Raw genomic sequence first — 13,666 nt, forward strand, 5'->3', positions numbered from 1 at the left:
AGCAACCTCAACTTCACTGAATCACCATGCGGTACATATTCATTTAAAGAGTTCTCCACCGGCAACATATTTCATGACAATGGCAAGGTGTGTCAGGGTTAAATAAACCTGTTCATGATTGATACAGAAAATAAGACCATATAGTAAGTCCATTCAATTTTATCTAAGGATAATGATTTGCTAATTTGGAGGGAGGGAGGGAGGGGGAGGGAGGGAGAGAGAGAGAGAGAGATGGAGAACTATATGCTGCTCTCTTTCAATGGAAAAATATGTGATGATGATTTTCTAAAGAAGTGTTGCATACATGGCAAGCAAGCTAGATAATCAATATCTGAATAAAACTTGTAGAATTGAAAATCTCCTTGAACTCAATTCTAAACTACATCATAATTTTAGTTACATATATAATTATTACTAATATACTTGTTCTTTTATCAATAAAGAGGTTGCTTAAAATTCAGAAAAAATAACCGCATATTGTAACACGCAGAACTTACCTTGTTATTCTTTTCTCGGAAAAACTTCGGGTGCTATGTATGTTGGGAGTACCAAAGGTTGTTTTTTTGTTTGGAATGCAGCAAATCAGACTGAAACCTTGATGCCATAATTTGATCAAGTAGTCAAAGTCATATAAACTCTAGCAATCCACGAAACATAACTATCACACCTTTGAGTAAACAAAGTCGCAAATTTTCACTTGAGGTGTTGGATTCCTGTCCAAGAGGAGGAGGTTGCTTTCCAGTTAAACATCATAGTGACACTCGAGGTGTTGCATATGCAGCATTAATTCATGCGCAACTGAGTTTTGCATTTGTTTCCTTTGACGATTTTCAAAAAGCAAAGCGTAGCATGGAGAATGGCAGTAGCTAACCCCTGAAAGTAATTGCTGAAAGAAGTAACTTTCCTATTGACAAGAATAACAGACGAGTTACATGATTACGTCTATGGTTGGCACACATGGTTCAAAATAATGATAGCCTAATGATATAGCAAGGTAAGTAGGTTGAAGAGCAACCTCAACTTCACTGAATCACCAAGCGGTCCATATTCATTTAAAGAGTTCTCCACCAGCAACATATTTCATGACAATGGCAAGGTGTGTCAGGGTTAAATAAACATGTTCATGATTGATACAGAAAATAAGACCATATAGTAAGTCCATTCAATTTTATCTAAGGACAATGATTTGCTAAGTTGGAGGGAGGGAGGGAGGGAGGGGGAGAGAGAGAGAGAGAGAGAGAGAGAGAGAGATGGAGAACTATATGCTGCTCTCTTTCAATGGAAAAAATATATGATGATGATTTTCTAAAGAAGTGTTGCATACATGGCAAGCAAGCTAGATAATCATATCTGAATAAAACTTGTAGAATTGAAAATCTCCTTGAACTCAATTCTAAACTGCATCATAATTTTAGTTACATCTATAATTATTACTAATATTACTACACACTATTTACCTTGTTCTTTTATCAATAAAGAGTTTGCTTAAAATTCAGAAAAAATAACCGCATATTGTAATGCGCAGAACTTACCTTGTTATTCTTTTCTCAGAAAAACTTCGGGTGCTATCTATGTTGGGAGTACCAAAGGTTGTTTTTTTGTTTGGAATGCAGCAAATCAGACTGAAACCTTGATGCCATAATTTGATCAAGTAGTCAAAGTCATATCAACTCTAGCAATCCAGGAAACATAACTATCACACCTTTGAGTAAACAAAGTCACAAATTTTCACTCGAGGTGTTGGATTCCCGTCCAGGAGGAGTAGGTTGCTTTCCAGTTAAATATCATAGTGACACTCGAGGTGTTGCATTTGCAGCATTAATTCATGCGCAATTGAGTTTTGCATTTGTTTCCTTTGACGATTTTCAAAAAGCAAAGTGTAGCATGGAGAATGGCAGTAGCTGACCCCTGAAAGTAATTGCTGAAAGAAGTAACTTTCCTATTGACAAGAATAGCAGACGAGTTACATGATTACGTCTATGGTTGGCACACATGGTTCAAAATAATGATAGCCTAATGATATAGCAAGGTAAGTAGGTTGAAGAGCAACCTCAACTTCACTGAATCACCATGCGGTACATATTCATTTAAAGAGTTCTCCACCGGCAACATATTTCATGACAATGGCAAGGTGTGTCAGGGTTAAATAAACCTGTTCATGATTGATACAGAAAATAAGACCATATAGTAAGTCCATTCAATTTTATCTAAGGACAATGATTTGCGAAGTTGGAGGGAGGGAGGGAGGGAGGGAGGGAGAGAGAGAGAGAGAGAGAGAGAGAGAGATGGAGAACTATATGCTGCTCTCTTTCAATGGAAAAATATGTGATGATGATTTTCTAAAGAAGTGTTGCATACATGGCAAGCAAGCTAGATAAACATATCTGAATAAAACTTGTAGAATTGAAAATCTCCTTGAACTCAATTCTAAACTGCATCATAATTTTAGTTACATCTATAATTATTACTAATACTACTACACACTATTTACCTTGTCCTTTTATCAGTAAAGAGGTTGCTTAAAATTCAAAAAAAATAACTGCATATTGTAACGCGCAGAACTTACCTTGTTATTATTTTCTCGGAAAAACTTCGGGTGCTATGTATGTTGGGAGTACCAAAGGTTGTTTTTTTGTTTGGAATGCAGCAAATCAGACTGAAACCTTGATGCCATAATTTGATCAAGTAGTCAAAGTCATATCAACTCTAGCAATCCAGGAAACATAACTATCACACCTTTGAGTAAACAAAGTCGCAAATTTTCACTCGAGGTGTTGGATTCCCGTCCAGGAGGAGGAGGTTGCTTTCCAGTTAAACATCATAGTGACACTCAAGGTGTTGCATTTGCAGCATTAATTCATGCGCAATTGAGTTTTGCATTTGTTTCCTTTGACGATTTTCAAAAAGCAAAGCCTAGCATGGAGAATGGCAGTAGCTGACCCCTGAAAGTAATTGCTGACAGAAGTAACTTTCCTATTGACAAGAATAGCAGACGAGTTACATGATTACGTCTATGGTTGGCACACATGGTTCAAAATAATGATAGCCTAATGATATAGCAAGGTAAGTAGGTTGAAGAGCAACCTCAACTTCACTGAATCACCATGCGGTACATATTCATTTAAAGAGTTCTCCACCGGCAACATATTTCATGGCAATGGCAAGGTGTGTCAGGGTTAAATAAACCTGTTCATGATTGATACAGAAAATAAGACCATATAGTAAGTCCATTCAATATTATCTAAGGACAATGATTTGCTAAGTTGGAGGGAGGGAGGGAGGGAGGGGGAGAGAGAGAGAGAGAGAGAGAAAGAGAGAGAGAGAGAGAGAGAGAGAGAGAGAGATGGAGAACTGTATGCTGCTCTCTTTCAATGGAAAAATATATGATGATGATTTTCTAAAGAAGTGTTGCGTACATGGAAAGCAAGCTAGATAATCATATCTGAATAAAAACTTGTAGAATTGAAAATCTCCTTGAACTCAATTCTAAACTGCATCATAATTTTAGTTACATCTATAATTCTTACTAATATTACTACACACTATTTACCTTGTTCTTTTATCAATAAAGAGTTTCCTTAAAATTCAGAAAAAATAACCGCATATTGTAATGCGCAGAACTTACCTTGTTATTCTTTTCTCGGAAAAACTTCAGGTGCTATCTATGTTGGGAGTACCAAAGGTATTTTTTTTGTTTGGAATGCAGCAAATCAAACTGAAACCTTGATGCCATAATTTGATCAAGTAGTCAAAGTCATATCAACTCTAGCAATCCAGGAAACATAACTATCACACCTTTGAGGAAACAAAGTCCCGAATTTTCACTCGAGGTGTTGGATTCCCGTCCAGGAGGAGGAGGTTGCTTTCCAGTTAAACATCATAGTGACACTCGAGGTGTTGCATTTGCAGCATTAATTCATGCACAATTGAGTTTTGCATTTGTTTCATTTGATGATTTTCAAAAAGCAAAGCGTAGCATGGAGAATGGCAGTAGCTGACCCCTGAAAGTAATTGCTGAAAGAAGTAACTTTCCTATTGACAAGAATAACAGACGAGTTACATGATTACGTCTATGGTTGGCACACATGGTTCAAAATAATGATAGCCTAATGATATAGCAAGGTAAGTAGGTTGAAGAGCAACCTCAACTTCACTGAATCACCATGCGGTACATATTCATTTAAAGAGTTCTCCACCAGCAACATATTTCATGACAATGGCAAGGTGTGTCAGGGTTAAATAAACCTGTTCATGATTGATACAGAAAATAAGACCATATAGTAAGTCCATTCAATTTTATCTAAGGACAATGATTTGCTAAGTTGGAGGGAGGGAGGGAGGGAGGGGGAGAGAGAGAGAGAGAGAGAGAGAGAGAAAGAGAGAGAGAGAGAGAGATGGAGAACTATATGCTGCTCTCTTTCAATGGAAAAATATGTGATGATGATTTTCTAAAGAAGTGTTGCATACATGGCAAGCAAGCTAGATAATCAATATCTGAATAAAACTTGTAGAATTGAAAATCTCCTTGAACTCAATTCTAAACTACATCATAATTTTAGTTACATCTATAATTATTACTAATATACTTGTTCTTTTATCAATAAAGAGGTTGCTTAAAATTCAGAAAAAATAACCGCATATTGTAACGCGCAGAACTTACCTTGTTATTCTTTTCTCAGAAAAACTTCTGGTGCTATGTATGTTGGGAGTACCAAAGGTTGTTTTTTTTGTTTGGAATGCAGCAAATTAGACTGAAACCTTGATGCCATAATTTGATCAAGTAGTCAAAGTCATATAAACTCTAGCAATCCACGAAACATAACTATCACACCTTTGAGTAAACAAAGTCGCAAATTTTCACTTGAGGTGTTGGATTCCCGTCCAAGAGGAGGAGGTTGCTTTCCAGTTAAACATCATAGTGACACTCGAGGTGTTGCATTTGCAGCATTAATTCATGCGCAATTGAGTTTTGCATTTGTTTCCTTTGACGATTTTCAAAAAGCAAAGCGTAGCATGGAGAATGGCAGTAGCTGACCCCTGAAAGTAATTGCTGAAAGAAGTAACTTTCCTATTGACAAGAATAGCAGACGAGTTACATGATTACGTCTATGGTTGGCACACATGGTTCAAAATAATGATAGCCTAATGATATAGCAAGGTAAGTAGGTTGAAGAGCAACCTCAACTTCACTGAATCACCATGCGGTACATATTCATTTAAAGAGTTCTCCACCGGCAACATATTTCATGACAATGGCAAGGTGTGTCAGGGTTAAATAAACCTGTTCATGATTGATACAGAAAATAAGACCATATAGTAAGTCCATTCAATTTTATCTAAGGACAATGATTTGCGAAGTTGGAGGGAGGGAGGGAGGGGGAGGGAGGGAGAGAGAGAGAGAGAGAGAGAGAGAAAGAGAGAGAGAGAGAGAGATGGAGAACTATATGCTGCTCTCTTTCAATGGAAAAATATGTGATGATGATTTTCTAAAGAAGTGTTGCATACATGGCAAGCAAGCTAGATAATCAATATCTGAATAAAACTTGTAGAATTGAAAATCTCCTTGAACTCAATTCTAAACTACATCATAATTTTAGTTACATCTATAATTATTACTAATATACTTGTTCTTTTATCAATAAAGAGGTTGCTTAAAATTCAGAAAAAATAACCGCATATTGTAACGCGCAGAACTTACCTTGTTATTCTTTTCTCAGAAAAACTTCTGGTGCTATGTATGTTGGGAGTACCAAAGGTTGTTTTTTTTGTTTGGAATGCAGCAAATTAGACTGAAACCTTGATGCCATAATTTGATCAAGTAGTCAAAGTCATATAAACTCTAGCAATCCACGAAACATAACTATCACACCTTTGAGTAAACAAAGTCGCAAATTTTCACTTGAGGTGTTGGATTCCCGTCCAAGAGGAGGAGGTTGCTTTCCAGTTAAACATCATAGTGACACTCGAGGTGTTGCATTTGCAGCATTAATTCATGCGCAATTGAGTTTTGCATTTGTTTCCTTTGACGATTTTCAAAAAGCAAAGCGTAGCATGGAGAATGGCAGTAGCTGACCCCTGAAAGTAATTGCTGAAAGAAGTAACTTTCCTATTGACAAGAATAACAGACGAGTTACATGATTACGTCTATGGTTGGCACACATGGTTCAAAATAATGATAGCCTAATGATATAGCAAGGTAAGTAGGTTGAAGAGCAACCTCAACTTCACTGAATCACCATGCGGTACATATTCATTTAAAGAGTTCTCCACCAGCAACATATTTCATGACAATGGCAAGGTGTGTCAGGGTTAAATAAACCTGTTCATGATTGATACAGAAAATAAGACCATATAGTAAGTCCATTCAATTTTATCTAAGGACAATGATTTGCTAAGTTGGAGGGAGGGAGGGAGGGGGAGAGAGAGAGAGAGAGAGAGAGAGAGAGAGAGAGAAAGAGAGAGAGAGAGATGGAGAACTGTATGCTGCTCTCTTTCAATGGAAAAATATATGATGATGATTTTCTAAAGAAGGGTTGCATACATGGCAAGCAAGCTAGATAATCATATCTGAATAAAACTTGTAGAATTGAAAATCTCCTTGAACTCAATTCTAAACTGCATCATAATTTTAGTTACATCTATAATTATTACTAATATTACTACACACTATTTACCTTGTTCTTTTATCAATAAAGAGGTTGCTTAAAATTCAGAAAAAATAACCGCATATTGTAACGGGCAGAACTTAACTTGTTATTCTTTTCTCAAAAAAACTTCGGGTGCTATCTATGTTGGGAGTACCAAAGGTTGCTTTTTTGTTTGGAATGCAGTAAATCAGACTGAAACCTTGATGCCATAATTTGATCAAGTAGTCAAAGTCATATAAACTCTAGCAATCCAGGAAACATAACTATCACACCTTTGAGGAAACAAAGTCCCGAATTTTCACTCGGGGTGTTGGATTCCCGTCCAGGAGGAGGAGGTTGCTTTCCAGTTAAACATCATAGTGACACTCGAGGTGTTGCATTTGCAGCATTAATTCATGCGCAATTGAGTTTTGCATTTGTTTCCTTTGACGATTTTCAAAAAGCAAAGCGTAGCATGGAGAATGGCAGTAGCTGACCCCTGAAAGTAATTGCTGAAAGAAGTAACTTTCCTATTGACAAGAATAGCAGACGAGTTACATGATTACGTCTATGGTTGGCACACATGGTTCAAAATAATGATAGCCTAATGATCTAGCAAGGTAATTAGGTTGAAGAGCAACCTCAACTTCACTGAATCACCATGCGGTACATATTCATTTAAAGAGTTCTCCACCGGCAACATATTTCATGACAATGGCAAGGTGTGTCAGGGTTAAATAAACCTATTCATGATTGATACAGAAAATAAGACCATATAGTAAGTCCATTCAATTTTATCTAAGGACAATGATTTGCTAAGTTGGAGGGAGGGAGGGAGTGGGAGGGAGATAGATAGATAGATAGAGAGAGAGAGAGAGAGATGGAGAACTATATGCTGCTCTCTTTCAATGGAAAAATATGTGATGATGATTTTCTAAAGAAGTGTTGCATACATGGCAAGCAAGCTAGATAATCATATCTGAATAAAACTTGTAGAATTGAAAATCTCCTTGAACTCAATTCTAAACTGCATCATAATTTTAGTTACATCTATAATTATTACTAATATTACTACACACTATTTACCTTGTTCTTTTATCAATAAAGAGGTTGCTTAAAATTCAGAAAAAATAACAGCATATTGTAACGCGCAAAACTTAACTTGTTATTCTTTTCTCGGAAAAACTTCGGGTGCTATGTATGTTGGGAGTACCAAAGGTTGTTTTTTTGTTTGGAATGCAGCAAATCAGACTGAAACCTTGATGCCATAATTTGATCAAGTAGTCAAAGTCATATCAACTCTAGCAATCCAGGAAACATAACTATCACACCTTTGAGTAAACAAAGACGCAAATTTTCACTCGAGGTGTTGGATTCCCGTCCAGGAGGAGGAGGTTGCTTTCCAGTTAAACATCATAGTGACACTCGAGGTGTTGCATTTGCAGCATTAATTCATGCGCAATTGAGTTTTGCATTTGTTTCCTTTGACGATTTTCAAAAAGCAAAGCGTAGCATGGAGAATGGCAGTAGCTGACCCCTGAAAGTAATTGCTGAAAGAAGTAACTTTCCTATTGACAAGAATAGCAGACGAGTTATATGATTACGTCTATGGTTGGCACACATGGTTCAAAATAATGATAGCCTAATGATATAGCAAGGTAATTAGGTTGAAGAGCAACCTCAACTTCACTGAATCACCATGCGGTACATATTCATTTAAAGAGTTCTCCACCGGCATCATATTTCATGACAATGGAAAGGTGTGTCAGGGTTAAATAAACTTGTTCATGATTGATACAGAAAATAAGACCATATAGTAAGTCCATTCAATTTTATCTAAGGACAATGATTTGCTAAGTTGGAGGGAGGGAGGGAGTGGGAGGGAGATAGATAGATAGATAGAGAGAGAGAGAGATGGAGAACTATATGCTGCTCTCTTTCAATGGAAAAATATGTGATGATGATTTTCTAAAGAAGTGTTGCATACATGGCAAGCAAGCTAGATAATCATATCTGAATAAAACTTGTAGAATTGAAAATCTCCTTGAACTCAATTCTAAACTGCATCATAATTTTAGTTACATCTATAATTATTACTAATATTATACACACTATTTACCTTGTTCTTTTATCAATAAAGAGGTTGCTTAAAATTCAGAAAAAATAACAGCATATTGTAACGCACAAAACTTAACTTGTTATTCTTTTCTCGGAAAAACTTCGGGTGCTATGTATGTTGGGCGTACCAAAGTTTATTTTTTTGTTTGGAATGCAGCAAATCAGACTGAAACCTTGATGCCATAATTTGATCAAGTAGTCATAGTCATATCAACTCTAGCAATCCAGGAAACATAACTATCACACCTTTGAGTAAACAAAGTCGCAAATTTTCACTCGAGGTGTTGGATTCCCGTCCAGGAGGAGGAGGTTGCTTTCCAGTTAAACATCATAGTGCCACTCGAGGTGTTGCATTTGCAGCATTAATTCATGCGCAATTGAGTTTTGCATTTGTTTCCTTTGACGATTTTCAAAAAGCAAAGCGTAGCATGGAGAATGGCAGTAGCTGACCCCTGAAAGTAATTGCTGAAAGAAGTAACTTTCCTATTGACAAGAATAGCAGACGAGTTATATGATTACGTCTATGGTTGGCACACATGGTTCAAAATAATGATAGCCTAATGATATAGCAAGGTAATTAGGTTGAAGAGCAACCTCAACTTCACTGAATCACCATGCGGTACATATTCATTTAAAGAGTTCTCCACCGGCATCATATTTCATGACAATGGAAAGGTGTGTCAGGGTTAAATAAACCTGTTCATGATTGATACAGAAAATAAGACCATATAGTAAGTCCATTCAATTTTATCTAAGGACAATGATTTGCTAAGTTGGAGGGAGGGAGGGAGTGGGAGGGAGATAGATAGATAGATAGAGAGAGAGAGAGATGGAGAACTATATGCTGCTCTCTTTCAATGGAAAAATATGTGATGATGATTTTCTAAAGAAGTGTTGCATACATGGCAAGCAAGCTAGATAATCATATCTGAATAAAACTTGTAGAATTGAAAATCTCCTTGAACTCAATTCTAAACTGCATCATAATTTTAGTTACATCTATAATTATTACTAATATTACTACACACTATTTACCTTGTTCTTTTATCAATAAAGAGGTTGCTTAAAATTCAGAAAAAATAACAGCATATTGTAACGCACAAAACTTAACTTGTTATTCTTTTCTCGGAAAAACTTCGGGTGCTATGTATGTTGGGCGTACCAAAGTTTATTTTTTTGTTTGGAATGCAGCAAATCAGACTGAAACCTTGATGCCATAATTTGATCAAGTAGTCATAGTCATATCAACTCTAGCAATCCAGGAAACATAACTATCACACCTTTGAGTAAACAAAGTCGCAAATTTTCACTCGAGGTGTTGGATTCCCGTCCAGGAGGAGGAGGTTGCTTTCCAGTTAAACATCATAGTGCCACTCGAGGTGTTGCATTTGCAGCATTAATTCATGCGCAATTGAGTTTTGCATTTGTTTCCTTTGACGATTTTCAAAAAGCAAAGCGTAGCATGGAGAATGGCAGTAGCTGACCCCTGAAAGTAATTGCTGAAAGAAGTAACTTTCCTATTGACAAGAATAGCAGACGCGTTACATGATTACGTCTATGGTTGGCACACATGGTTCAAAATAATGATAGCCTAATGATATAGCAAGGTAAGTAGGTTGAAGAGCAACCTCAACTTAACTGAATCACCATGCGGTACATATTCATTTAAAGAGTTCTCCACCGGCATCATATTTCATGACAATGGCAAGGTGTGTCAGGGTTAAATAAACCTGTTCATGATTGATACAGAAAATAGGACCATATAGTAAGTCCATTCAATTTTATCTAAGGACAATGATTTGCGAAGTTGGAGGGAGGGAGGGAGGGAGAGAGAGAGAGAGAGAGAGAGAGAGAGAGAGAGAGAGATGGAGAACTATATGCTGCTCTCTTTCAATGGAAAAATATGTGATGCTGATTTTCTAAAGAAGTGTTGCATACATGGCAAGCAAGCTAGATAATCATATCTGAATAAAACTTGTAGAATTGAAAATCTCCTTGAACTCAATTCTAAACTGCATCATAATTTTAGTTACATCTATAATTATTACTAATACTACTACACACTATTTACCTTGTTCTTTTATCAATAAAGAGGTTGCTTAAAATTCAGAAAAAATAACCGCATATTGTAACGCGCAGAACTTAACTTGTTATTCTTTTCTCGGAAAAACTTCGGGTGCTATGTATGTTGGGAGTACCAAAGGTTGTTTTTTTGTTTGGAATGCAGCAAATCAGACTGAAACCTTGATGCTATAATTTGATCAAGTAGTCAAAGTCATATCAACTCTAGCAATCCAGGAAACATAACTATCACACCTTTGAGTAAACAAAGTTGCAAATTTTCACTCAAGGTGTTGGATTCCCGTCCAGGAGGAGGAGGTTGCTTTCCAGTTAAACATCATAGTGACACTCGAGGTGTTGCATTTGCAGCATTAATTCATGCGCAATTGAGTTTTGCATTTGTTTCCTTTGACGATTTTCAAAAAGCAAAGCGTAGCATGGAGAATGGCAGTAGCTGACCCCTGAAAGTAATTGCTGAAAGAAGTAACTTTCCTATTGACAAGAATAGCAGACGAATTACATGATTACGTCTATGGTTGGCACACATGGTTCAAAATAATGATAGCCTAATGATATAGCAAGGTAATTAGGTTGAAGAGCAACCTCAACTTTACTGAATCACCATGCGGTACATATTCATTTAAAGAGTTCTCCACCGGCAACATATTTCATAACAATGGCAAGGTGTGTCAGGGTTAAATAAACCTGTTCATGATTGATACAAAAAATAAGACCATATAGTAAGTCCATTCAATTTTATCTAAGGACAATGATTTGCTAAGTTGGAGGGAGGGAGGGAGTGGGAGGGAGATAGATAGATAGATAGAGAGAGAGAGAGAGAGATGGAGAACTATATGCTGCTCTCTTTCAATGGAAAAATATGTGATGATGATTTTCTAAAGAAGTGTTGCATACATGGCAAGCAAGCTAGATAATCATATCTGAATAAAACTTGTAGAATTGAAAATCTCCTTGAACTCAATTCTAAACTGCATCATAATTTTAGTTACATCTATAATTATTACTAATATTACTACAGACTATTTACCTTGTTCTTTTATCAATAAAGAGGTTGCTTAAAATTCAGAAAAAATAAAAGCATATTGTAACGCGCAAAACATAACTTGTTATTCTTTTCTCGGAAAAACTTCGGGTGCTATTTATGTTGGGAGTACCAAAGTTTATTTTTTTGTTTGGAATGCAGCAAATCAGACTGAAACCTTGATGCCATAATTTGATCAAGTAGTCAAACTCATATCAACTCTAGCAATCCAGGAAACATAACTATCACACCTTTGAGTAAACAAAGTCGCAAATTTTCACTCGAGGTGTTGGATTCCCGTCCAGGAGGAGGAGGTTGCTTTCCAGTTAAACATCATATGACACTCGAGGTGTTGCATTTGCAGCATTAATTCATGCGCAATTGAGTTTTGCATTTGTTTCCTTTGACGATTTTCAAAAAGCAAAGCGTAGCATGGAGAATGGCAGTAGCTGACCCCTGAAAGTAATTGCTGAAAGAAGTAACTTTCCTATTGACAAGAATAGCAGACGAGTTACATGATTACGTTATGGTTGGCACACATGGTTCAAAATAATGATAGCCTAATGATATAGCAAGGTAAGTAGGTTGAAGAGGAACCTCAACTTCACTGAATCACCATGCGGTACATATTCATTTAAAGAGTTCTCCACCGGCATCATATTTCATGACAATGGCAAGGTGTGTCAGGGTTAAATAAACCTGTTCATGATTGATACAGAAAATAAGACCATATAGTAAGTCCATTCAATTTTATCTAAGGACAATGATTTGCGAAGTTCGAGGGAGGGAGGGAGGGAGAGAGAGAGAGAGAGAGAGAGAGAGAGAGATGGAGAACTATATGCTGCTCTCTTTCAATTGAAAAATATGTGATGATGATTTTCTAAAGAAGTGTTGCATACATGGCAAGCAAGTTAGATAATCATATCTGAATAAAACTTGTAGAATTGAAAATCTCCTTGAACTCAATTCTAAACAGCATCATAATTTTAGTTACATCTATAATTATTACTAATATTACTACACACTATTTACCTTGTTCTTTTATCAATAAAGAGGTTGCTTAAAATTCAAAAAAAATAACCGCATATTGTAACGCGCAGAACTTACCTTGTTATTCTTTTCTCGGAAAAACTTCGGGTGCTATGTATGTTGGGAGTACCAAAGGTTGTTTTTTTGTTTGGAATGCAGCAAATCAGACTGAAACCTTGATGCCATAATTTGATCAAGTAGTCAAAGTCATATCAACTCTAGCAATCCAGGAAACATAACTATCACACCTTTGAGTAAACAAAGTCGCAAATTTTCACTCGAGGTGTTGGATTCCCGTCCAGGAGGAGGAGGTTGCTTTCCAGTTAAACATCATAGTGACACTCGAGGTGTTGCATTTGCAGCATTAATTCATGCGCAATTGAGTTTTGCATTTGTTTCCTTTCACGATTTTCAAAAAGCAAAGCGTAGCATGGAGAATGGCAGTAGCTAACCCCTGAAAGTAATTGCTGAAAGAAGTAACTTTCCTATTGACAAGAATAGCAGACGAGTTACATGATTACGTCTATGGTTGGCACACATGGTTCAAAATAATGATAGCCTAATGATATAGCAAGGTAAGTAGGTTGAAGAGCAACCTCAACTTCACTGAATCACCATGCGGTACATATTCATTTAAAGAGTTCTCCACGGGCATCATATTTCATGACAATGGCAAGGTGTGTCAGGGTTAAATAAACCTGTTCATGATTGATACAGAAAATAAGACCATATAGTAAGTCCATTCAATTTTATCTAAGGACAATGATTTGCGAAGTTGGAGGGAGGGAGG

General features: G+C 36.6%; 1 long non-coding RNA gene across 1 annotated transcript; it reads right to left on the minus strand.

Moving 5' to 3' along the window:
• Positions 1–12,192: 12,192 nt before the first annotated feature.
• Positions 12,193–13,262, minus strand: LOC119322125. Its single transcript, XR_005155424.1, has 3 exons — positions 12,955–13,262; positions 12,445–12,546; positions 12,193–12,334 (listed from the first exon to the last, which is right to left on the minus strand). It is a non-coding gene; the product is annotated as an uncharacterized LOC119322125 (long non-coding RNA).
• Positions 13,263–13,666: the final 404 nt, after the last annotated feature.

The sequence above is a fragment of the Triticum dicoccoides genome, chromosome 6B, assembly GCF_002162155.2.
Source record: "Triticum dicoccoides isolate Atlit2015 ecotype Zavitan chromosome 6B, WEW_v2.0, whole genome shotgun sequence".
Lineage (NCBI taxonomy): Eukaryota > Viridiplantae > Streptophyta > Magnoliopsida > Poales > Poaceae > Triticum > Triticum dicoccoides.